Source organism: Mobula hypostoma, chromosome 7, assembly GCF_963921235.1.
Source record: "Mobula hypostoma chromosome 7, sMobHyp1.1, whole genome shotgun sequence".
Classification (NCBI taxonomy): domain Eukaryota; kingdom Metazoa; phylum Chordata; class Chondrichthyes; order Myliobatiformes; family Myliobatidae; genus Mobula; species Mobula hypostoma.
In genome coordinates, this window is record NC_086103.1 from 133,077,218 (window position 1) to 133,101,085 (window position 23,868).

Here is a 23,868-nt window from a genome sequence, read left to right on the forward strand (position 1 = left end):
ATTCAGTTTCATTTTTAACCCTCCTATTAACATACTGTTGCATCTGTAGATACTGATAAAAGTCTTGTTTTTCTAATAAGTGTTTCTCTTTAAGCATTTCAAAACTGAATAGTGTTCCTTCTTTCATTATATTGCAAAGAACTGTTATTCCTTTAGTGTCCAATCCTTAAATCTAGCATCCAGTTTATTTGGCGTAAAATCCAAGTCATATGCACACCATTTAAGAATTGCAATATCTCCCTCTAGTTTATATTCATTTATAATAGTTTTCCATATTTTAAGAGTCCATTTCACCCATGGATTATCAATAGTATTTATGTACCTTTGTAAGTTGTTATCAGCCAAAATTGCCTGTATGGGGATGGGAAGTATCCCCTCCTCAATGTTTTTCCATTGAGCGTCATATGATGGGTTGCACCAACAGAATCATTTCAAGCATGTATAAGCGTTTGTCAAATCTTAAAAGACATTCGACTTCATACATTAAAACAAAATGGGAGAAGGAAGGAGGGATAATAATATCTGAGGAAGACTGGACAATAATATGGAGGTGTCAATGGAAGTGTACCAGTTCACAGAAATGGAGGTAGTTTGGATGGAAAAACTTAATGAGATATTTTATTACACCCTCTCAGAAATCCAATTATGATAGTAACCTCCCTGTTTGCTGGAGAAACTGTGGAAATCAAAATGCAAACCAATTATCATATTTTCTGGGATTGCCCCATTACCGAAGACTATTGGAGTGGGATGCACAATGCCCGACAAGACATTTTTAAATGTGAAATACCCTTAGGAACTAAGACTATATATTTTGGGTATGTACCTCAAGAATGGTTGAAAAGAGATAAATATTTAATGAATATACTGCTGGTGGCTGGTAAAAAGGCTCTTACCAGGAAATGGTTATCACAGGACAGCCCAATTTTAAACGCATGGATGGAAATTTCAATGGACATTTATAAAATGCAGAAGATAGCAGCATCTGTTAATCATAAATTGGAACAATTTGATTCATACTAGGAAAAATGGTTTAACTACATAACACCTCATAGGCCTGATTTTATCCTCACAAATCAATGTATATGTTGTAAAAAAAAATATCACTCCCTACTTGTATGTAGTTTTCTCCTTTTGCTTGTTCTTTCTTTCCTCTCTTTTCTATAGGTGTATACCTCACAAAAATATTATGTGGAGATTTGTGCAAATATGGTATATATGTACAATATCTGAAATATATCTCATGGAAATGTTTGATGATGAACTTCAATAAAAAATAAATTACAAAAAAAAATTCAGTTTCATGCAAAAGCTGATGTACAATGGAATGACATTTTCCTTAGATGCTCAGGATGCATGCCACTTCTTGTCCATCTGTCCCCGAATATGAGGAATACATAGTTGATACAGACATAGCAACTGCATTACTCTTCATTGCTTTGATTACAAGTACTGGAAGCAGAATAATGGAATTTGTAGGTTACGAGAATCACACACAATTACCTAAATATAATATTCTGCAAGTCACAATTAATGGCTATCTTAATGGTTTCTAAGTTAAATTTCAGTTAAGATATCAGAAAATTAATGGAAGGGTGCAGAGATCCTATCTGATTACATAACAAGGGAAGGTGTATTCATAGTAGTGACATAACTGGTGCTTCAAATAACGCCATGAATCTTGGCTTCAGCAATCTCTTGCTTCAACTTGAATGTGGAAATTGAAGATCTTAAATTAATTACAAGTTAAACTCCCCCTTTAGTTTCTGGTCTAGTGAAGATGCATCAATTCCATTGTATTTGATTACAGGAAATAATTAAGTTCATTGTTTACCATGAATACATCTATAGATATCATCATCAGATCAGTCAGCAACTACTACTTGATCCTAATTTTGTTTGCAGAACTCAAGTTTAACAGTTCACAGCCATAGCCTTTACTTCAACAAAAGCACAAAAGGTCACAGACCATTGTCAATGTCCAGATGGATCAGTGAAATCGCTCCCCAGATTATGCTTGTAAAAGAAGGAAAAAGAAGCCATAGGTTGTCTGGTAAGCGTTTAATTAAATTTAGAAATCAGCAAGGAGCCCAGTTGTAATTGGGAAACATGGCTATTATAATGCTAGGCTACATTCAGCAATGAGTTTCTGGAAATTTAAAAGGAAGTTCATAATTAGCTCGTGATTGACTGGTGAGATCTCCAGATAGACAGTACAGATGCTAAGTTGAAGTTCTGCTATGATTAGTTTGGGAAAATAATTTCAGTGATATGTAGTTAGAATTCAACAACCTGTAGTAGAATAATGGTGAAAAGGAGGTGCAGAAAGGTCACAATGACATCTGTGGGCAGATAAAATGATGACTGATTCCCCTAGTTTTAACATTATTGAACCATGATCCTTAAAGTTATAAACAAATATACCCATATCTAATGCTCTCTTTCCTATTTATTGAGTATCTGGGAAAAACTCACGTTAGGTCTCTGGTCCAAGCTCAGCTGAAATGGCAGCTGGAGCCATTAGCGTTAGCATTGGCACTCTACGTGAGAGAAAAAAATTATATCCTCTGGTTCTAAATTTGATCAGTAGAAATTTATTGCTGTGAAAAAGTGCATATATGTGGATATCAAGAACAAGATTAGACTTGCCTTTGATGTCAAATCCCAATAGTCAATTTGCTGACATACTCACCTGCAAGAGCTAGGAGGTAGGATTAGAAATCAGAGCTGCTGGTGTTCAGAAAATCATGGAGCATCAGTAGTTGGTATCTACAGCATTCACTGGACATATCTAAGAGTTAGCAGCTGCTGTGCTGCTATAATATTGTGATTCTGAAGCCAAGAAGCAACCATGACATGGTCATAGTAAGTTAGAGGAAAGAGGATGAAAAGCACATTTGAAACCAGACCTACATATCATCCGTAGAAGGAGTCGAGGTATTGCATGACAGAAGAAATCTATAATCAGGTAAAGATGATGATTGTGTGAGCCTAACTTTCCAAGTTTGTTGTTATCACTTCACTGTTATAACTGTGCATCTATAGCAAATCCAGAAAAGATGCAGGCAGAGTAAAGAAAGGAGATTGATCAGTAATGTAATAATAAAGATATCAATTTACCCCCACAAAGACTCTTATTCTCAGCAGATGTCTGTACAAAATCATTATAACTTTGGTTAGAAGCACACCTGGTACTATGGTTGTTAAGTTCAATGTGTCCTCAATTAGGAAATACCTGTAGAGTTTGAAAAATTTGGATGAAATTGCCATTTTATATGTTAATGAAGTAGAAGGTCAAGAGCCATTCCCGCTGCTTCAGAAATCTGAACAAAACAATTATTTTTCACAAACACAAGAAATTCTACAGATGCTGGAAATCCAAAGCAACACCCACAAAATGCTGGAGGAACTCAGCAGGCTGGGCAGCATCTATGGAAGTGAACAAGCGGGCGACATTTCAGGCTAAGACCCTTCTTCAGGACTGGAAAGGAAGGGGGAAGATGCCAGATGTGGGGGAAGGAAAGAAGGATAGCTAAAAGGCGATAGGTAAAACCAGGTGGGTGGGAAAGGTAAAGTGCTAGAGAGGAAGGGATCTGACAGGAGAGGAGAGTGGACCATAGAAGAAAGGGAAGGATGAGGGACACCAGGGGGAGATGATTGGCAGGTGAGAAGAATGTCATGGTCCGGATCGGGGTCCCTTTGAATTTACCTTGTTTATGTTACGATCCGGACCGTTGATTCCGTGTTTTCCCATGTCCCTTGACTTTGGTGATTAGAGGCAATTAACGCTTGGCTGAACTGGTAGTTTATACTCTCCGGCTTTCAGCTGTTCGGCGCGGGAGCATCTGCAAAGTCACCAAGGTATGGCGTGCCAATGTCATCTGGCCGGAGCAAGCCTAGTCTCTGCCCAAAATGAGTGCTGGCAACTCACCTTTCCTCACCGGAGCAACCCTGTCAAGTTACCTCGCCAAAGCGAGCCGGCAAAGTTTCCTCACCGAGGTGGGTCCGTCGGTTAACCTGCTGGAGGGAATCAAGAACCGCTGTCTACTGTTCCCGGGCCGAGTCGAGAGCTCGCCACTACCCGGAGGCTCCGAGTCAAGTCCTGGCTCCGGGGGCATTCAAGTACCCAGTCAAGTCCTGGTCCTGGCGGCATTCAAGTACCAAGTCAAGTCCTGGCCCTGGCGGCATTCTAGCGCCGAGTCAAGTCCTGTCCCTGGCGGCATTCAAGCGCCAAGTCAAGTCCTGTCCCTGGCAGCATTCAAGCACCAAGTCAATTCCTGGCCCTGGCGGTCTGTGATTCCTCTCCTACCCCCTTGTCTGAATCCCTTCTCTGCCCCTCTCACCTCTAGCCCTTGTCTGCAGCCCCTGCCTGCACTTTGGTCTAGTTTCAACGCCGGAGCTAGATAGGTACTGTCTGGTGTTCATTCGTGTTGGTCTTGTCTTGTCTTGTCCTCGCCTCCATGGGGGTAAGTCTGGCCGTCTTACCGTTGCCCCGCAGGGAGTCATGTCTTGTCCTGTCCTCGCCTCTGTGCGGTAAGTCAGGTCGTCTTGCTGTTGCCCCGTGGGGAGTCATGTCTTGTCTTGTCTTGTCCTCGCCTCCGTGGGGTAAGTCAGGCCGTCTTGCCGTTGCCCCGCGGAGGATCATGAGTCCCAGCCCTATGACCTGTACCCAAGGAGGGGTCACGACTCTGTGTTCTGTGTATGCGTCCATGGTTCCATGTACCTGCTCCCCGAGACCAAGGCTCTGTGTTCCCATGTTCCTCCTCTCCCTTGCTCATGTCATGTCCATGCCTGGCTCTGGGGTCCGAGCCCGAGGCAAGACCCAGGTACTGGGTCCTTGGCCAGTCTCTGGCTCAGAGTCCATACCCTAGCCTCTTCATGTCTCCTTTAGTTCTGGGAGCCGATTCTGAGTCCAAGCCCAGACCCTTGGTCCAAGCCTAGTCGTAGTCCTCAGTCCTTGTCCAGTTCGCTATTTCCTGCTCCTGCCTTGCTCTCCTGGTATCGAACAATAAACTCAATCTAAGTAACCTCACAAGACATGTCTTGCATTTGGGTCCACCCTTGCTCCCAATGCCCCACCATTGTGACAGAATGCTCTCGCCAACACAGACAGTTTTTCCAAACTCTTGTCAGCGTGAAAGTCAAGGTGTTGTTTTGTTTTGCCCGCCGGCCAAATCCCGCCGCCCCCCCCCCCCCCCGGGTCATCGATAATACAGGCAAATCTGTTGGTTGCCTGGAGGCTCCCATTGGGAGGGGGTACTGTCATGGTCCAGATTGGGGTCTCTTTAAATTTACCTTGTTTATGTTACGATCCGGACCATTGATTCCCCGTTTTCCCGTGTCCCTCGACTTTGGTGATTAGAGGCAATTAACGCGCAACTGAACCGGTAGTTTATAGTCTCCGGCTTTCAGCCGTTCGGTGTGGGAGCGTCTGCCAAGTCACCAAGGTACGGCGTGCCAATGTCATCTGGCCGGAGCAAGCCTAGTCTCCGCCCGAAGCGAGTGCTGGTAATTCGCCTTTCCTCACCGGAGCAACTCTGTCAAGTTACCTCACCAAAGTGAGCCTGCAAGGTTTCCTCACCGAGGTGGGTCCATCAGTTAACCCGCCGGAGGGAATCAAGAACCGCTGTCTACTGTTCCCAGGCCGAGTCGAGAGCTCGCCACTGCCTGGAGGCTCCGAGTCAAGTCCTGGCTCCAGGGGCGTTCAAGTACCAAGTCAAGTCCTGGCCCTGGCGGCATTCAAGCACCAAGTCAAGTCCTGACCCTGGCGGCATTCAAGCACCAAGTCAAGTCCTGGCCCTGGCGGCATGCAAGCACCAAGTCAAGTCCTGACCCTGGCGGCATGCAAGCACCAAGTCAAGTCCTGACCCTGGCGGCATTCAAGCACCAAGTCAAGTCCTATCCCTGGCGGCATTCTAGCACCAAGTCAAGTCCTGGCCCTGGCTCTGACCTCATCTTCTTTTTCCAGTCCTGATGAAGCGTCTCAGCCCAAAACATTGTCCACTTACTCTTCCACAGATGCTGCCTGGCATGCTGAGTTCCTCCAGCATTTTATGTGTGTTGTTTTGATTTCCAGCATCTGAAGATTTTCTCTTGTTAGTTATGAAGTGGGATCTGGTGCCTTAGCTAAATATAACCCATGTCTGTTTCTGAACTCAGAACTGAACTGAGTATTGGAGTGGAGTGAGGTGGGGGGAGAAGGGGGATGTCAAATCTCACCTTTCTTGCTTTCTTTATTTATGTGCTATTGTGTGCAGATTTGGAAGATGCATTGAACAGCAGGGTAAATATGTTCTGGATGGAATCATTAACTAAAATTAAATATAATCTGGCCAACACATATGCCAATAAAGGCATATTCTTGCCTACCAGGAGCTTCAGGAGACAAACTGTCTGTGACACATACATGGAGAGCACCCTTGCACTTTAGATACCTTTTGAAAATACAGGTACATTGGCTCAGATTTTGTAGGTAATGTTGGCATTTACCCACCAAATTGCTTACATTTCATTGCATGTAGGTGAATAATGGCAATCTCCAAATAAATGCAGGTCCTAAACTGTGGCCTGCGGTTTTCTGTGGTTTCTCCCATGTTTTGTGCTAATTAACTCTTCTTGAAAGCCAAAATATTGCAACAATTCCCTCCTACTTATACTGGGAATATTGCCATTGTAAGAAGTGAGGAATTATTTGCAATGTTGTGCCAGTTTGGAGCTGGTGCAGGCACTGTCACTATTAATTTCAATGGTAGAGAATGGTTGAATGTCAAACCTCTTCAGCGTATTTCTCAGGTTTGATAGAAAATATGTCAAATTACCTTCATTCAGAGGGTGGTGAGATTGTCCCAGTGGAAGTGGTGGATGTGGGTTTGATCTCAATATTTAAGATAAGTTTGGATAATTACATGGATGGGAAGGGTTTGGTGGGCAATGGTTCAGGTGCAGGTCGATGGGACTAGGCAGAATAATAGTTTGGCTTGGACTAGACTGGCCAAAGGACCTGTTTCTGCGTTGTAATGCTCTATGACACTGTGAGGCAGGGCCAATCACCCAGACAATATTTTCAACATTCTTGATCCATTCCTCAGTGGACACAGAAGAGGAGCTGAAGCCAACGTAAGATCAGTCAAGATCATATTGAATAGCAGGACACATTTGGGGACTGGTGGCCTACTTCTGCTCCTAGCTTCCTGTGGATCAGTGTACACCTTCTCACCATGACTGTAGTACTTTGCAATAGGGCCTATTTACTGTCCTGGTATTTAAATGGCTTAGGATCGTCCTAAGGTAGCTGCATGAGAGAAAGCAAATTCATTTAATTATGAGCAGCCTTTCACAGATATAAGCCATCTGGAAAAACAACAATTATATAATCTGTAAAAATAGTACAAAGGAAAACAGGAATATCAGTACTTCTTGATAGCTTTTCTGACCTTTAAAATGTAATTGTTCACCAAAGATACAAATGAGTTTTCATTCTACAGAAATGTCCTTCAGCAATTGCTTTGAACCTTTATGTCACTTTGGCATCATCCCAAAAGAAGGAAGTTGATTTAAATGTTGACTCTATTTCCCTCCACAATGATGCTGCTTGACTTAGTGCATTTTCTGCATTTGTTTCAGATTACCACAATCTGCAGGTTGTTCGGTTCAAATGCAGCTTCATTGTATAACCCAAACATTTTCTCTCCTACGTTACATTCCTTTTGCTATTTCTGTTATTTCTCTGCAAAGAAATCTGTAAGGTTAGTCAAGCTGACTTTCCTTTCCTGTCATTCACAACTGCCTGCTTAGGGTGTTATGTGATGGTATTGGGTTTGCTGACCTTGAAGGTTCTAAACTCAAACAATGATCTTAGGCACTATCAGATATAAATAGCCATGATGATTCTCACTAAACTAATCAATAAGCTCCTAGACCTTGGTCTCAATGCCTCCTTAGGCTATTGGATCCTGGATTTCCTCACTTGCAGACCCCAGACAGTTCAGATCAGCAACAACATCTCCTCCACAATCTCTATCAGCACAGGTGCACCACAAGGCTGTGTGCTTAGCCCCCTGCTCTGCTTGCTTTACACTTCTGACTGTGTGACTAAACACAGCTCCAATGCCATATTCAGGTTTCCTGATGATATCACTGTTACGGGCCAAATCAAAGTTGTTGATAAGTCAGTATATAGGAGGGGGATTGAAAATCTGGCTGAGTAGTGGCAAAACAACAACCTCTCACTCAATGTCAACTGATTATAGACTTCAGCAGAGGGAAACCAGGTCATGCTTTCTTCCTGCTGCTGCCATAAGGAAGAAGGCACAAGAGCCTCTGAGCTCACACCAGCAGGTTCAAGAACAGTTATTATACCTGAACCATCAGGCTCTTGAACAAAAGGGGATAACTTCACTCAACTTCACTTGTCCAGTCATTGAAATGTTTCCACAGCCAATGAAATCACTTTCAAGGACTCTTCGTCCCATGTTCTCATTATTTATTATTATTTGTTTATATTTGCATTTGCACAGTTTGTTATCTTCTGCACTCTGGTTGATCTTTCATTGATCCTGTTATAGTTACTATTCTATAGATTTGTTGAGTATCCCCAAAAGGAAATGAATCTCAGGGTGACATAAATGTACACACGTTTGTACTTTGATAATAAATTTTACTTTGAACTTTAAAGGGAATTAATACTGTAACTACCCAGTCTTCAAATACTTGTTTACTTCCCTGTTTATTCGCCACGGTGAGTTTTAGTTGCCAATATCTATTATATGAGCAGAGGGTCTCTCAACCCTACCCAGGAGAAGATACTGCCAGCTAATAATGTAGTTTTAAATACAGTTCATTTATTTATAGCTATACACATTTGAATCAAAACATTCTCAAAACATATTTAAAACTCACAGAGGATTTCTACTTTAAGCATTTATTTCCCAATTACAAAGCATTTCTAAAATACAAAACATTTCTTAAACTCAAAGGATTTCCAAAACACAGGTACAATTCCTATGCTGTAAACTGAAAAGACATACCATGATACGGACGATCATGATACCCTGATACATACCATGATTCGGCTTTGCAGAAAGCAAAGCTAGAGGAATCGATTCTATTCATCCTGTCTTCCTATCATTCTTCTAGATGTTCTTCAAACACTCCTAATAAGCCTGAACTGTTCTCCACACTTGTACCCTTTTTCTACTACTTGGATGACTTCACACATATATGATATTTCCTCAGATATCCTTGCAACACAAATGGTCTAAGATAATTTTGGAGGCATGGTTCTTCAGCTACCTACCGTTAATGCTGTAAAGCTATGAAGCTAACTTCCTTGAGTACATAAAACCTTTCAACTATAAACACATCATAGTTGTTGATATGCTAAATAATATGATGCATCTGTTCTGCAAGCTTCCTTGAACCAAGCAACCTAAGAGTCAGCTTGTCTGTTTGAAACAACCCATTGTCTTATACTGCATCTTGAGCAGTAATAAATCAGGTATAGTGAGCTGCTAAACATTACTTCTATCAGACAAAATGTCTACCATCCACAAAGCTGGTATTTAGACAATACTTGTTTTAATCTTGAGGTGATTAGAGTTTTCTACTTACATTTCGAGAAACTGAAGACTGACTTCACTTTATGACCAGAAGTCAAACAACTGTTAGTTGGAAGCTTACTTACATTAGTTACACGTGGCAGATGCTGCATTTAGAAAGCAAGATTAGCCAAATTCAAAAAAGGGAAAGAGGCCAACTTGCCAAGAAATGAATATTCATCACACTCCCATCTTACTAAGCAAAGATTTCTAACCCAGCTTTATCCTACTGAAATTAAGTTTGAGATAAAGACTCCTCTTGGGAAAAGGCTATCACTCCTCTATCCCTTCCAGTAGGTTGCCAGAGCTAGAAAAGGCTCACTTTGCTCCCTTCAACCTGATGCTCAAAAGCACTCATCGAGTACTTCCCAATGTAAGATTTTCCTGTGTGATTTTCTCTTCAGAGAATTCTCTTCTTCAATCTCAGCTGCAAACATTTCCCAAATCACAAGGAATGTCACCATTATAATTTCCATAAACAGATGGCAATGAAGCACCAATGTCCTTATTAGTCTATCTTTAAAATCTTCGTTCCCATGAACAGTTCCTGCTATTTCTTTAATGCTAATTCAAATCACTGTCTCTGTTGCCATTACTTCATCAGGTCAGCTCACAAAGTCTCTCAGTAAGCTGAATATAGTCTCTTTCACAGCAGTGTTCACATTACTTTCGACACGTTCCATTACTTGACTCAGGTGTCCTGAAAACAAGTTTCTGCTCTGGTGTCTTCTTTTACCTAAAGCTTAGTAATCTTGTACTTTACTTATAGAAAATTATATCCATCAGTTAAATTATTTCACAATATAATAATATACACTAAAATAAAACACTTACAAAAGTAAGGGAGAGTACAGTTCTCTTGTTGAGAATTTTGTCTGTACCTTTAATTCTAACCTCCCAGAAAGGAAAAAAAAAATGTCACAGCATAGGAACAAAAGCATCCAAAGAATCACAGTCAAAGAAATGGACATTAAAATGAAACAGAAAGGAATACGATTATGTAGTTGGATCATACAGTTGGGAATCAAGCAGGATACAAGAAGTGAGGATGTGAATGAGAAAAGAAAGTGAAAAGCAAAAATATGCATGAGGAAAACTCATAGGTTACATAAAGGAGAATTTCAATGTCTCTATAAATAGGTAATAAATAAAATTATGGTTAATAAATCATGGTTACCATTGAGGATCATAAATGTATTCTCCTACTGGAGTTACAGGGCATCTTGAGAGGTTTCTTCATGAGCTAGCAGTACACAGTATTTCTGGCAAAACCTGAAGGAAAAGAGATAACAAATAACATCAAGACCTTTCCAATCAAGGATGACCTAGGGTCCTCAACACTGGCATAGCTGCAGGGTACTGCTCACCTTTCACCTTTGCTGTGGCGCTGCATCTGATCCCAATATAAAGACTTGAAACAAGGCAAACAAGAAAGAGTCTTAACCATGAAAATGAGTTGTACCAGGAAAATAAAACACATTGCTTTCATCACAAAAGCAGCATGTGTCTGTGTGTTGAGCTTATTGGCCATCTGATAGCTAAGAGAAAAGAAATGCTCTTTATTTCCCCCTTTAAGCAACACTCACATGAAATGCAAATAGCCTGGCACTTGTAATGGGGCTCTGACATCCTTTCTTCATTTATGCTCTGCTCCAGCTTATCACTGCCATCAAGGAGATTACTTACTACTTTGTCGTCTTCGAGCATGAGATGTTCTGATAACACGTGTGCAATTTAAAGTGTGAACCTCACTGATATTCCTCAATGTTCCTTGATTGTATACTAAAGTTTTACATTTCCATCACAACAGATTTGGTCTGCAGCTCACCCCATTTAATGAGATAGGGATAGAATGAGGGCTAAAATAAGTGCAGCTCTTTAAATAATTGAGTTTGGAAGCCAGGAATTCATCACATTGACCATCAGCACTCTACTTAGCAACAAAATTGTTGCACCATCAGCCAAGGATATACTCAGAATCAGAATCAGGTTTAATATCACCGGCATATGTTGTGAAATTTGTTTACTTTGCGGCAGCAGTACAACGCAATACATGATAATATTGAAAAATACTAAATTACAGTAAGTATTTTAAATAAGTAGTGCAAAAAAATAGAAATAAAAAGTAGTGATGTAGTATTCATAGGTTCATTGTCCATTAGAAATCAGCTGGCAAAGGGGAAGAAACTGTTCCTGGAACATTGAGTGTGTGCCTTCAAGCATCCAACCTCCTATATGGTAATAATGAGAAAAGGGCATGTCCTGGGTGGTGGTGGGCAGTGGGGAGGGGGGGTACCTTAATGATGGACAGATCATGCAGCTGCTCAGATGGAAGTTCTTGTGCAGGTTGAGTACCCCTTATCCAAAATTCCAAAATCCAAAATACTCCGAAATCCAAAATTTTCTTTTTGAGCGTTGACATGACTTAACAAATGGATAATTCCACAAGGTGCTGGGAAGGTTCACAGGTGATGCACAGGTCTCTGCGCACCACAGACAGTTCTAAGAAGAGACCTCATATCTGTATTAATCAGAAGTTAATGAAAAATAGAAAAGCACTGCATAAAGCAAAAAAAATGAAGATCTCAATTGTATATTGAAAGAGTGGATTCATCAGCGTTGGAGTGAACACATGCCACTTAGCAGTATGTTGATCATGAAACAACGAAAGATCCATAATGGTGAACCCAAAATTGAAGGTAATAGTTTCATGCACAAAATTATTAATAGATTTCAATAGGTACATTTAAAGTCAGAGAAAAGTATACAAAATAAGTCCTGAAATTATTCTTGTTCGCAAGCATCCACAAAAACAAAGGAGTGCCCCAAAGAATGAATGACAGTTAAATGTTAGAACTCCAAAGCCCCCCCAGCTCCCCCTCCCACGCACACGCAGTAGCACGGCAACAACCCGCACCCCCCACCAAGCATTCAAGCATGTAGCAAAGCATCAATAAAATATTAATTAGAATTATTATATTTATATTAAATATTATAAGACCATAAGACACAGGAGCAGAATTATGCCATCTGGCCCATCGAGTCTGCTCCGCCATTCAATCGTGGTTGATTCTTTTTTTCTATCTCTTCCTCAACCCCAGTTCTTGGCCTTCTCCCCGTAACCTCTGATGCCGTGTCCAATCAAGAACCTGTCAATCTCGGCCTTAAGTACTCCCAACGACCTGGCCTCCACGGCTGCAAGTGGCAACAAATTCCACAAATTCACCACCCTTGGGCTAAAGAAATTTCTCTGCTTCTCTGTTTTGAAAGGGCACCCCTCTATCCTGGGGCTATGCCCTCTTGTCCTAGACTCTCCTACAATGGGAAACATTCTTTTCACGTCCACTCTGTCGAGGCCTTTCAACATTCAAAAGGTTTCAATGAGATCCCCCCCCACCTTTCTGGATTCAAGTGAGTATAGACCCAAAGCCATCAAACATTCCTTGTATGATAACCCTTTCAGTCCTGGAATCATCCTTGTGAGCTTCCTCTGGACCCTCTCCAATGCCAGCACATCTTTTCTAAGATGAGGGGCCCAAAGCTGTTCATAATGCTCAAGGTGAGGCCTCACTAGTGTCTTACAAAGCCTCAGCATCAGATCCTTATTATATAGAACTATTTCCCCCATCATAGTTGCTGTGGAATGGGCGGTTGTTTGAAATCGTTGGTGGATATGAAGTTAATCGCAATGCTGGAACCTGGTAATAGGCACAGTCGGGGTGGTCATTCATCTCTGATAGTCAGTGGAAGACCCACCTCCATCATGTTAGACTGTTCTCTGACTGCAGACTGTTCATTCTATGAGTTACACACCAGCTGTGCATGAGTTATATATGTAATAGAAATGGATTTTGTGTTTAGATCAGGCCCTATCCCCAAGTTATCTCGGTATATAGATGCAAATATTGCAAAATCTGAAATCCGAAACTCTTTTGTCCCCAATTGTTTTGGATAATGGATGCTTAACCTGTATATGCACTTTGATGTTGCATGTGTATTTCTAATTAGCCTCATAAGCCCACAGTACAACACACAGGCTTAATTTCACAAAAGCCATCTCGCAACATTTTGTGAGATTTAGGTGCAAGAAATGCTACAGAGTAAATTTGGTGGTCCCTGGATTACTCTACAATTTTCCTGCACATTAGTGCAGGATTACCTTCTCCATTTCGACTAGGATTAAAAATATGGCTTCAACTATAATCTCCTGGACTCTGAGAAAGCTGTCATGTGGGAAAGTTTGTGTGCTCTCTTTCTGGTGGGTGTCTGTAGAAAATGACAAAGGAGTTAATCATGACACAGTTCACTTGCTTAAAGCAAGAATGAACTGCAAAACTAGTTTTTCTGGCAGATGTTTCATGCAGGTTTCTGGAAGTATTTTATTGCACAAATCTTAGTGTCTTTCATGTGGAGATGCCAAAGGCAGGTTTCTTGTGAAATTTCACAAAATAGGTAATCCATAAATGTAGGTCCAGGGAGATGGGCTTTGTGTGTACATATAAAAGAAAAATTTCTTGGGGACTCTTTCACTCACTTGCTTTAATTTCAGAAGAAGTGTCATGAAATCCACGTATATTGCAAATTCTGCAGGAGGCAAGCTAACCAACTAACATGGAAATTCATTCCCATGGTCTTGGTTCTTAAAAACCTTTCCTATAAGGTGCAATTTCAAAACAGAGGCTAAGATACTGCTGCCTCTTCTCATTCTTTGCATTTCCTACATCAATGAACTTGCCAGTAAGATTGTGCACCTTTTAATAGTTTGTAGTTTCAGTTCCCTTTTCAGAAATCACCCAATAGAAAGCAAGGTCATACACCTGTTCACCAGGAACTGCATTTTTCTGGAAAGTAGCCTGAAGACCCGAGCAGGACCACTGCTTCCTTCAAATGTACGTTTTGGCACCTGTTCCCTGTTTTGTGTCGGACTAATTATCAGTGTCAATGTTTTGTTTACAGTTGTGAACCAGACCAGTTTCTTCATTCTGAATTGACCCAAATTAAATTTGACCCTACCCTACCAGATCTGAACCACCCAACCTCTACACTCGTTACTTTACTTTGCCGCATTCAATCCCACAAAGACCAGCAGATGCCCCTTTGGGTAGCACTGCAAAAAGGAAATGTAATTCACTGTCTATTTGTTTGGTACAAAGATGGATAATTTTTCAAAATCTTTTATGTATATATTGTCCAAGGTTTGAAATCTGGCACAGTTGGCATTAAGGGTGCGGCATTTTGGACACAGGACATATTTGAGCCATAACTCAATTTGCACTTATTTATCGTTTCTTGTGTAGTAAAATACCAGAGGATACTTAGAGGAGTGATAGCAACAAAATTTGGCACTAAGCCACTTAAGGATATATTAGCTCAGATCAACAAATTGCTGTTAGTTTTAAAAGCAATCTCATAGAGAAAGAGGTAATTTAAATTAGTTTATGGAGTTTCAAAGAAGCCCACATATTCTTTTGAACCATTTTTCTGCCCTATTCATCTTCCTTATCATGGAAGTAGTCTTAGTCTAGGAGTGTTCTACTGGTTAATGGTGCTAGACTTAATTTACAAGGAGTGACAGCACATGAGGAAGAATGGCTTCCAATTCAAGCAATCATCTTGTATCATTCTGTAGAAAGTATCAGTGAATTTAAGAACTTTGTGACTTTAGAGCTCAGACTTATCTTTTTTATACTGATGGCAATTTTTTAAAATTATATACCTTTTTTAGATAAATTACTTTACACTTGCATTTTGAAGTTCACATATACTATCTTGTGAACAGAGCCCTGACTAAACTTATTTAACTTGTTTCAGAACATAGTAACTATTTATTAAATACTGTTATGATATAAATTTAAAGTATTGTTCCAGACTAAACTCTGAGTCAAACATCGATTTATTGTTACTGTTTATCTTTCATAAAAAAATATAGACAGCAAGAGCAATAGATTCCCAGGTCTTCAATCATTTTTCATGTGTCACAGGACAGGCAGTTTGGGAATGAATCTGCCCACAGTTCACAGCTGACAGCACTGAGATGGAATCATAAAAGTCAATTAATCATTAAAAGCTGTTACAAGCACACATTGAACAGTTCTGGCATGAAATGTTAATCAGTTCAGTATCAATATAATAAATTCTTGCAAATTGGAGCGATCAATAACTTTTAAGCTGAAGAGATCAATCGCAGGGCACCAGGCCTCTCCTTTGGACCCTGGTGACATGGTTGCCACACGAATATAACACCTCCAGGCATGTTGCCAACAGAGGTCATCTTCCCAACAGGCTGTTCACTTCAGCAATAGTTACCACGGTGACAGCATGTCACAGTTGCCCTAGTGTCCTGCTGGGGTAGGTGGAAGCCAATGCATCACTGGCTTTGATGGATTTGTCAATAATACTTAGCAGGGGAGGAGAACTGCTCACATAACACTTGCAGGTCTGCTGTCCCAGAGTGGGTCAGGGTGATTTAATTGTTTGCAGGGACGTGTGAGCCTGCATACATACAAGGATTAAATAATGTGCACAAAGGCACAGGGTTTTCATCTGAAATTACTGTGGGTTAAAACCTCAATGAAAAAGAACAAAAGCAATGCCCAATGCTTAATTATCCCTTTCATTGACAAAATATGAAACTATAGTTACCACACTTATACCAACATCGGACATACTGTTTTAAAGGATAAAAATTAATAGGTTACTTATAATGGTTTTACATTTAAATAGATGTCAGTTGATCATTAATTTCCCAGTAGTGGTGCTAGTATGAATTTTTACTGCTGAAGAATTCCGGAATGAAATTTTCCTTGTTGTGCAAATGCAGGCTTTAAAGAAATTATAGAATACAATTGACAATCGATCTAATCAAAATAGTTATTTACAGTCAATTTTATTATGATGGGCATTTTAAAATTTTTAAATGCAGATCAGTCACATGACACCCACACTGGCAAGGTGCATTTTGACCTTTAGATTCTGCAGATAAATTCTTGTATAAGTTGCTGTTTCTCCTAAGTGGTCTTCTGCAGTTCAAATATAGCGAGGCAGAAAAGAGAACATTTTTTCCTAAGCGAACCCATGGAATGCTGGACTCACTGATAACTTTTTTATCCATATACAGGATGTGGGCATCACCAGCTAAGCCAGCATTTATTGCCCATCCCTAGTTGCCCTTGAGAAGGTGGTGATGAGCCACCTTCTTGAACCACTGCAGTCCCTGAGGTGTAGGTACACCCACAGTGCTGTTAGGGAAGGAATTCCATGACATTGACCCAGCGACAATGCAGGAATGGTGATATGTTTCCAAGTCAGGATGGTGAGTGATTTGGAGGGGTATTTCCAAGTCAAGTCAAGTCACTTTTATTGTCATTTCAACCATAACTGCTGGTGCAGAACATAGTAAAAATGAGACAATGTTTTCCAGGACCATGGTGTTACATGAAACAATACAAAAACTACACTGAACTACATAAGAAAAAAACACAAAAACTACACTAGACTACAGTCCTATCCAGGACTGCATAAAGTGCACAAAACAGTGCAGGCACTGCAATAAATAATAATAAATAATAAACAAGACAATAGGCACAGTAGAGGGTATAGTGGGTTGGTGTCAGTCCAGGCTCTGGGTATTGAGGAGTCTGATGGCTTGGGGGAAGAAACGATTACATAGTCTGGTCGTGAGAGCCCGAATACTTCGGTGCTTTTTTTCCAGATGGCAGGAGGGAGAAGAGTTTATATGAGGGGTGTTTGGGGTCCTTCATAATGCTGTTTGCTTTGCGGATGCAGCGTGTGGTGTAAATGTCTGTGATGGCGGGAAGAGAGACCCCGATGATCTTCTCAGCTGACCTCACTATCCGCTGCAAGGTCTTGCGATCCAAGATGGTGCAATTTCCGAACCAGGCAGTGACGCAGCTGCTCAGGATGCTCTCAATACAACCTCTGTAGAATGTGGTGAGGATGGGGGTTGGGAGATAGACTTTTCTCAGCTTTCGCAGAAAGTAGAGACACTGCTGGGCTTTCTTTGCTATGGAGCTGGTGTGACGGACCAGGTGAGATTCTCCGCCAGGTGAACACCAAGAAATTTGGTGATGTTCCCAAGTATCTGCTGTTCTTGTCCTTCTAGATGGTGGTGGTCGTGGGTCTGGAAGGCGCCGCCTTAGGAACTTAGGGAATATCAAGAACTGTCCATTCCCATTGCATTTTAGTCCACATAAATGCAATTCTCCCATTAAAAAATCAACAGATTATAAATATTTCAAAAGGAACCATATTGTCCTGCTGACATGTAGAAACTGAACCCATAAATGAGTGTATCTCCACCAAATTAATGGGGTTGGAGCATTAAAAGACATGACTGCTGATTTTTGACTGCTTTCTTATTGAAGCCTCAGCTGCCAATCACACAATGTACATTTAAAATGCAAAATCTTGTCATATTTAAATGATTGGAAAATGACGCAGTGCACATGCAGAAATTTTTGAAAAATGCCTTTGTAACAGGATTCTCACTGTCTAGAGAGAGGACAAAAGAAATTACCCTGATGCTGTTAGACAACGGCAACCAGTTCAGCTCATACATACCATAAACACCTGGAAAGGTCTACATAACCTTGTATTCACAATTCGTGACGTGTAAATGATAGCTAAGTAATGAAGAGTAAAGCATCAGGGAGAAGTCACAGTTCAGCATAGTTTGGAATCAAGCAGGTTAAAAAAATCAGTAAAACAAAATGATCAGTAGAGTAAAATCTATCAAAACAGAAATGTACAGAGAATATCTATTCCTAGAAGTTAAAAATACATTGCAACAAATTGATAAATGGAAATTAACACCAAAATGAAGCAAAATCAGGAGACAAACAATGATGGAAAAAATTGTTATGGGAGATGAAGGTGTTGATTTTTAAGTAAACATTTGATTTTCTTTTAATTCATAAATAAGGTGGAATTATGACTAATGATACAAAGGAAGAGAATGTAGAAAAATGTTAGTTGACAGTAAGAATAAATAAAATTCAAAATGAATGAGAATGAAACCACTCTTAAATAGGAACATAAAGTGGGCAAAAGCTTACTAGCATCATGATTTATGCAGAATTTGATCTTCATTCCCATTGAATTTATTGGGGGCAAATGTGTGGATGTAAAATGTCTTGTTCTACCAAAGACTAAACACCAGTAAGTTAGTTGATACTGATAGGATGCACCCTAACACGCTAAGGGCAATGGTGAGGCAAATGGTAAGGAACTGGTTGCAGGTTTTGATTCTCCATAAATTTGCAAATTGAACCTGAACATCAAAGACTTGTTTGTCTAACATTAACTTGGACAAGTAATTAGAATCCATAATACAGCATCAATTTATTGAGCATTTACAAGTGCATAAATTAATGATGAGAAAGCAACATAGCTTGGATTTGGTAGTGTCTGAGCAAACCAAATGTTCTTTTTTTGAATAATTTTCTAATTATGCAGTTAAAAATGCATTGATATGAGTACACATGACATTTTAGAAAAGATTCACAACAACTTGGCATGTTTAATATTCAATGAGTAGTATCACTGCAAACAAAATTTCAAGTAAAAAATTCTAGAAATATCTCAGAGTTTTGGATTAAAAGATCATGCATATGCCACATATAACATTGTGTGTCTGTGTGTGTTCACATGTACAAAAGCACATTGGGTGACAGTATGTAAGTAAAATGTTGAGGTTGTCATCTGTAGAATGAAAGGTTGAAAATGCTGGTTCCGTAATGGTCCAGGTTAGCGAAGAGCTTGCTCATAGTTCCAAGGAGTGCCATATCCATATCCTAGCTGCAGTGTCGGGCTCAGTGTATTTCTGGCTACTCCATTTGTGCATTATAGAACGGAAGTCAGTACACACAGCTGGTCAGATACTAGTACATGTGAACTCTCATTCTACCCTAGACTCATCACTGAATCCAGATTCAGTTTCATCTCTTCCTGACATGGGCAGAGGTCAGAAATAGATTTCATCTGATCTTTCACTTATACACTTGTGTTCATTCCAGACAACTGAGCACCACTGCGTGGTACATGCATTAACAGAGGTGCCATTTTTCAAAAGATGCCTTGAATTGAAGCCCAGAATATTCTCCAGTAGGAGGTATAAGATCCTGAGGAATTATTCAAAGGATAATGAGAATTGTGTTTTTTTCCCTCTGAATTAGAAATAATTATCTGGTAATTTATCTTGTTATTGTTTGTAGAATCTGCAGTCTTTTGAGTGGCTGTTGCCTACTTTAAGACAATAAGTACATTTCAACAGTAAAGCTTGTTAAAAACTACATAAATTAAAACTCTATCTTCTTTCAGACGACTGACTTCATATTGGGCTACAGACCATACGGTGATCCAACTCAAAAGGAAAATACGACCTTCATTGGAAATTGGATATACAGTAAACACATAATGGGCGCATCCCTCCCATCATCAGAAATATCTACGGGGTGTTGCCTCAAGAAGTGAACATCCTTCAACAAAGACCCATGCCATCTGGGTCATGTCATTTTCCCACAGCTACCAGTGGGCAGAAGATACAGAAGCCTGAAGTCCCACACTATCAGGTTCAAGAACATCTACTTTTCTTCAGCTATTCAGTTCTTGAAGCAACCTGCTCACTCCTTCAGTAAACTGACCATTACCATTCTGGACTTTGTGTTTTTTCCTGTTCTAATTGTGCATGATTTTATATAAATTTATGTTTAATCTTGTGAATCTTGTGCCTTCAATGCTATGTGCCTGTGATGTTGCTGCATGTACATTTTCCATTGCTCCTGTACATATATGTACTTGTGCAGGAAACAAGAAACTTGACTTTGACTTTTATTTTGAAATAAATACAAAATGGTAAATATAAGGGAGACTGCAGATGATGGAAATCTGGAGCAATGCACACAAATTGCTGGAGAAACTCAGAAGGTCAGGTAGCGTTTATGGAGAAAAATTGGCCAAGTCCCTTCATCAGTCCTGATACTAATCCCAGTGACACTAGTGTCCTTGCAATTGGAAATTCAAAATACAAGCCCCACATTCTGACCATCCAGTGATGTCTGAGTACTCAGCTACAGCCAGGTTACACTACCCTGAAAGGTGGAGGGTAATGAAAACTGTACACATGGATCACAAACACCCGTACAATTTAACAGCTGTCTAGTTCTGCTGATAGAAATTATGTGGCAAGAAAGATAAAATATTGCACAGAGGTACCTCAGAGATGTGAAGAAAGACAGGAACCCATCAAATATTGGAAAAGAAGAAACTCTCAGTCACCACCTGTAGTGTTATCTTGCACTGACAGCAGAAACAAATCTCCCACAATGCACCTGTAGTGTTAGCTTACACTAACAGCAGAAACAAAACTTCCACAATGCACCTGCACAACTACCTGAAAACAATTTCTACTATTTTGAGAATGGGACTAAAATTAAATCTTCTCAAAGATAAATTAATTTTGGTATATTATGGAGCCGGAAGATTTTATAACATATCGAAATATTTTGCTTTTCGTGACTGTCAATCGCATTTGTTTTGCTCTTCATGAAACTTAACCACCTAACGATGCCTGAAGAATAAGAGGCACAGAAATATTTTATAAAGTGAAATCAACAATGTTTTAGTTATATTTTAGTTAGTAAGAGAAATTATTAACTTTTGAACATTGTCCACAGTAAATGCATTCACTATCAAATAAACATTGCAGGTTATTTATATTGAAGGAAATGTTATTTAAAATTATGCAAGAGCATAAAGCTATTTCTTCATCTTATTTCCATAATTTTGCCATAAAATAATATTTTGGTTTTACTGTTCAATGTCCTTACCTATCCTGTATATTGCTGAAAGATCAGCTCTTGTACGTCTACTTTCCAGGCTCACGAGTTCCATCCTAGTTTTTTCTCAAAACATGGATCTCCAACATTAGATCTCATTCTTGAGAATGAAGGCTGTAATGTCTACAACGTTCCAATCCTCGAAGGCCTGAGCTGGACATAATACCTGAGGTGAAATTAGATAAAGATTTTTGCAATATGATCGCTATTTCCTCTATCATATATTGAACCAATCTGACTGAATCATTCAAACTTCAATTGCTTCATAATTGTCCAGCCTCAGCATTTATAGAGACGTTAACCCATCCCTTCAGTTTATTGCCCCTCTTCATATTTTACTGTACCCTGCAAATTATTCTCTCACAAGCTCCCCTTTGATCCTCCTCTCACTTATCTACCCGAAAGCATAATTAACAGTAGCCATTTAACCTGACCACACATCTTTCAGATGTGGAAGTAGATCAGAACACCTGGTGAAAGCTCAAACAAGGGAAAATCTGCAGCCGCTGGAAATCTGAGCAACATACACAAAATGCTGGAGGAACTCAGCAGGCCGGGCAGCATCTAGGAAAAGAATACAGTCAATGCTTCGGGCCGAAACCCTTCGGCAGGACTCTGAAAGCTCATGCAGTCATAGAAAGCTCTGAGTTGGTAGGACATACCCTCCAGCTCAGTTTTGATTCCAGTTAAATTTAATAGGATCTCATTTTATGCAGTTAATTCTGCCTGATTATGGTGGCATAAGTGGTCCTTAAAGGAACAGCCAAACACTGCTTTTTAGGACTGGAGTTCTTGTCTTCACAAAACAAATGTTACAGGCCATGCCTCATTCCCAGATCCTTATCACTTCTTCACACATGTCCCTCTTAATGTGTGAAAGAATTGTTCACCTGCAGTTTGCTTGTGTTATTTCATACATTCATTATCAGGACTCGACTTCAGAAATCAGCACTAGTTGGCAGCGCAAGGTGGAATAAGCTTAGCGTGAGGAAATTTACACAAAGGACTTTCCTTGGCACTGTTCTGCCTTGCCGAGATGGAAATCACAAAGGAAGCACATTGGTGTAAAGGAGTATTGCATGCCCCATGGTCTTTGTGCATATGTGCAGCATATGCCTGGAGGCCTGAATCTAAATGATGCAAGTGCTCTGCTTGTGAAATAAATACCTTTGTGCTAAATGCTAAAATCTTACAGTGTATGACATACCCAATTCATCACTTGAATGGGTATGGCAACAGCAAGAAAGCTTAAAAATCTTGTTACTTCCTGAAGCTAATGATTAAGTTCATTGACAAGGATAGTAATTAAAGGATTTGGAAACAGACAGGTGAAATTGCAAGGGAATAACGGTTCAGGACTCTCTGCAGTTGAGGCAAATGACAAAAACAGAAGTGGCAAGTGAGCAGATGTAAAGCCTGCACCAGATCTTTGTGGGTATGGTTGTGCTTTCCTATTTCACAATTTCAACATAGATCCTTTCTCCAGGACAGGATTATGCTCCCAATGTGCCATCTTGCTATGTAAATAGGATACCAGTATTCAAATATTAAAAATAAAAAGCAATTTATGCATTGTGCTTAATATCTGGGCAACCTGCAGATTAATCTATCTGTCAGCAAGTACACGTTCATTGTGCAGATGAATTCCATTAGAGTAACAACTCTTGGAAAGTGTGATCAGCAAAGTTTCAGTTATGTATTACATTGTAAATGTGCTCCCACCTTGGGCAGACAAGAGGTACATAGAACAGGAACAGGCCATTTGGCCCACAATGTTGTTCCAAACCAGTTAAAAAGCAAATCAAAAACACCCAAACACTAATCCCTCCTACCTACACAATGTCCATATCCCTCCATCTTCCTTCCTTCCATGTGCCAATCTAAACATCTCTTAAAGGCCTCGAATGTATTTCCCTTACCACCATACCAGGCAGTACATTCCAGGCATCCAACACTCTGAGCAAAAAATTTACTCCCCCTTTGAACCTACTCCCTTTCACCTTCAATGCATGCCCTCTGGTATGGGACATTTCAACGCTGAGAAACAAATACTTCCTGTCTACTCTATCCATACCTCTCATAATCTTATAAACCTCTATCAGATCTCCCCTCAGCCTCTGCCGCTCCAGAGAAAACAACCCAAGCTTACCCAACTCCTCATGATAGCACACACCCTCTAAACCAGGCAGAATCCTGGTAAACCTCTTCTGCACCCTCTCCAAAGCCTCACCATCCTTCCTATACTGGGTGACCAGAACTGTAGGCAATACTCCAGATGTGGCCTAACTAGAGTTTTAAAAATTTGCAACAAACCTCTTGACATTTGAACTCACTACCTTGACTAATAAAAGCAAGCATGCCATAAGCCTCCTTAACCAACCAATCAACATTTATAGCCAATCTCAAGGATCTATGAA

General features: G+C 40.1%; 1 long non-coding RNA gene across 1 annotated transcript in view; it reads left to right on the forward strand.

Moving 5' to 3' along the window:
• LOC134349542 (uncharacterized) overlaps positions 1–21,316 on the forward strand; it is a 73,155-nt gene extending 51,839 nt beyond the window's left edge. The window contains exon 3 of the long non-coding RNA XR_010018702.1: positions 19,935–21,316. This is a non-coding gene — a long non-coding RNA (uncharacterized LOC134349542). The remainder of the gene's footprint in view (positions 1–19,934) is intronic.
• The last annotated feature ends 2,552 nt before the right edge of the window (positions 21,317–23,868 follow it).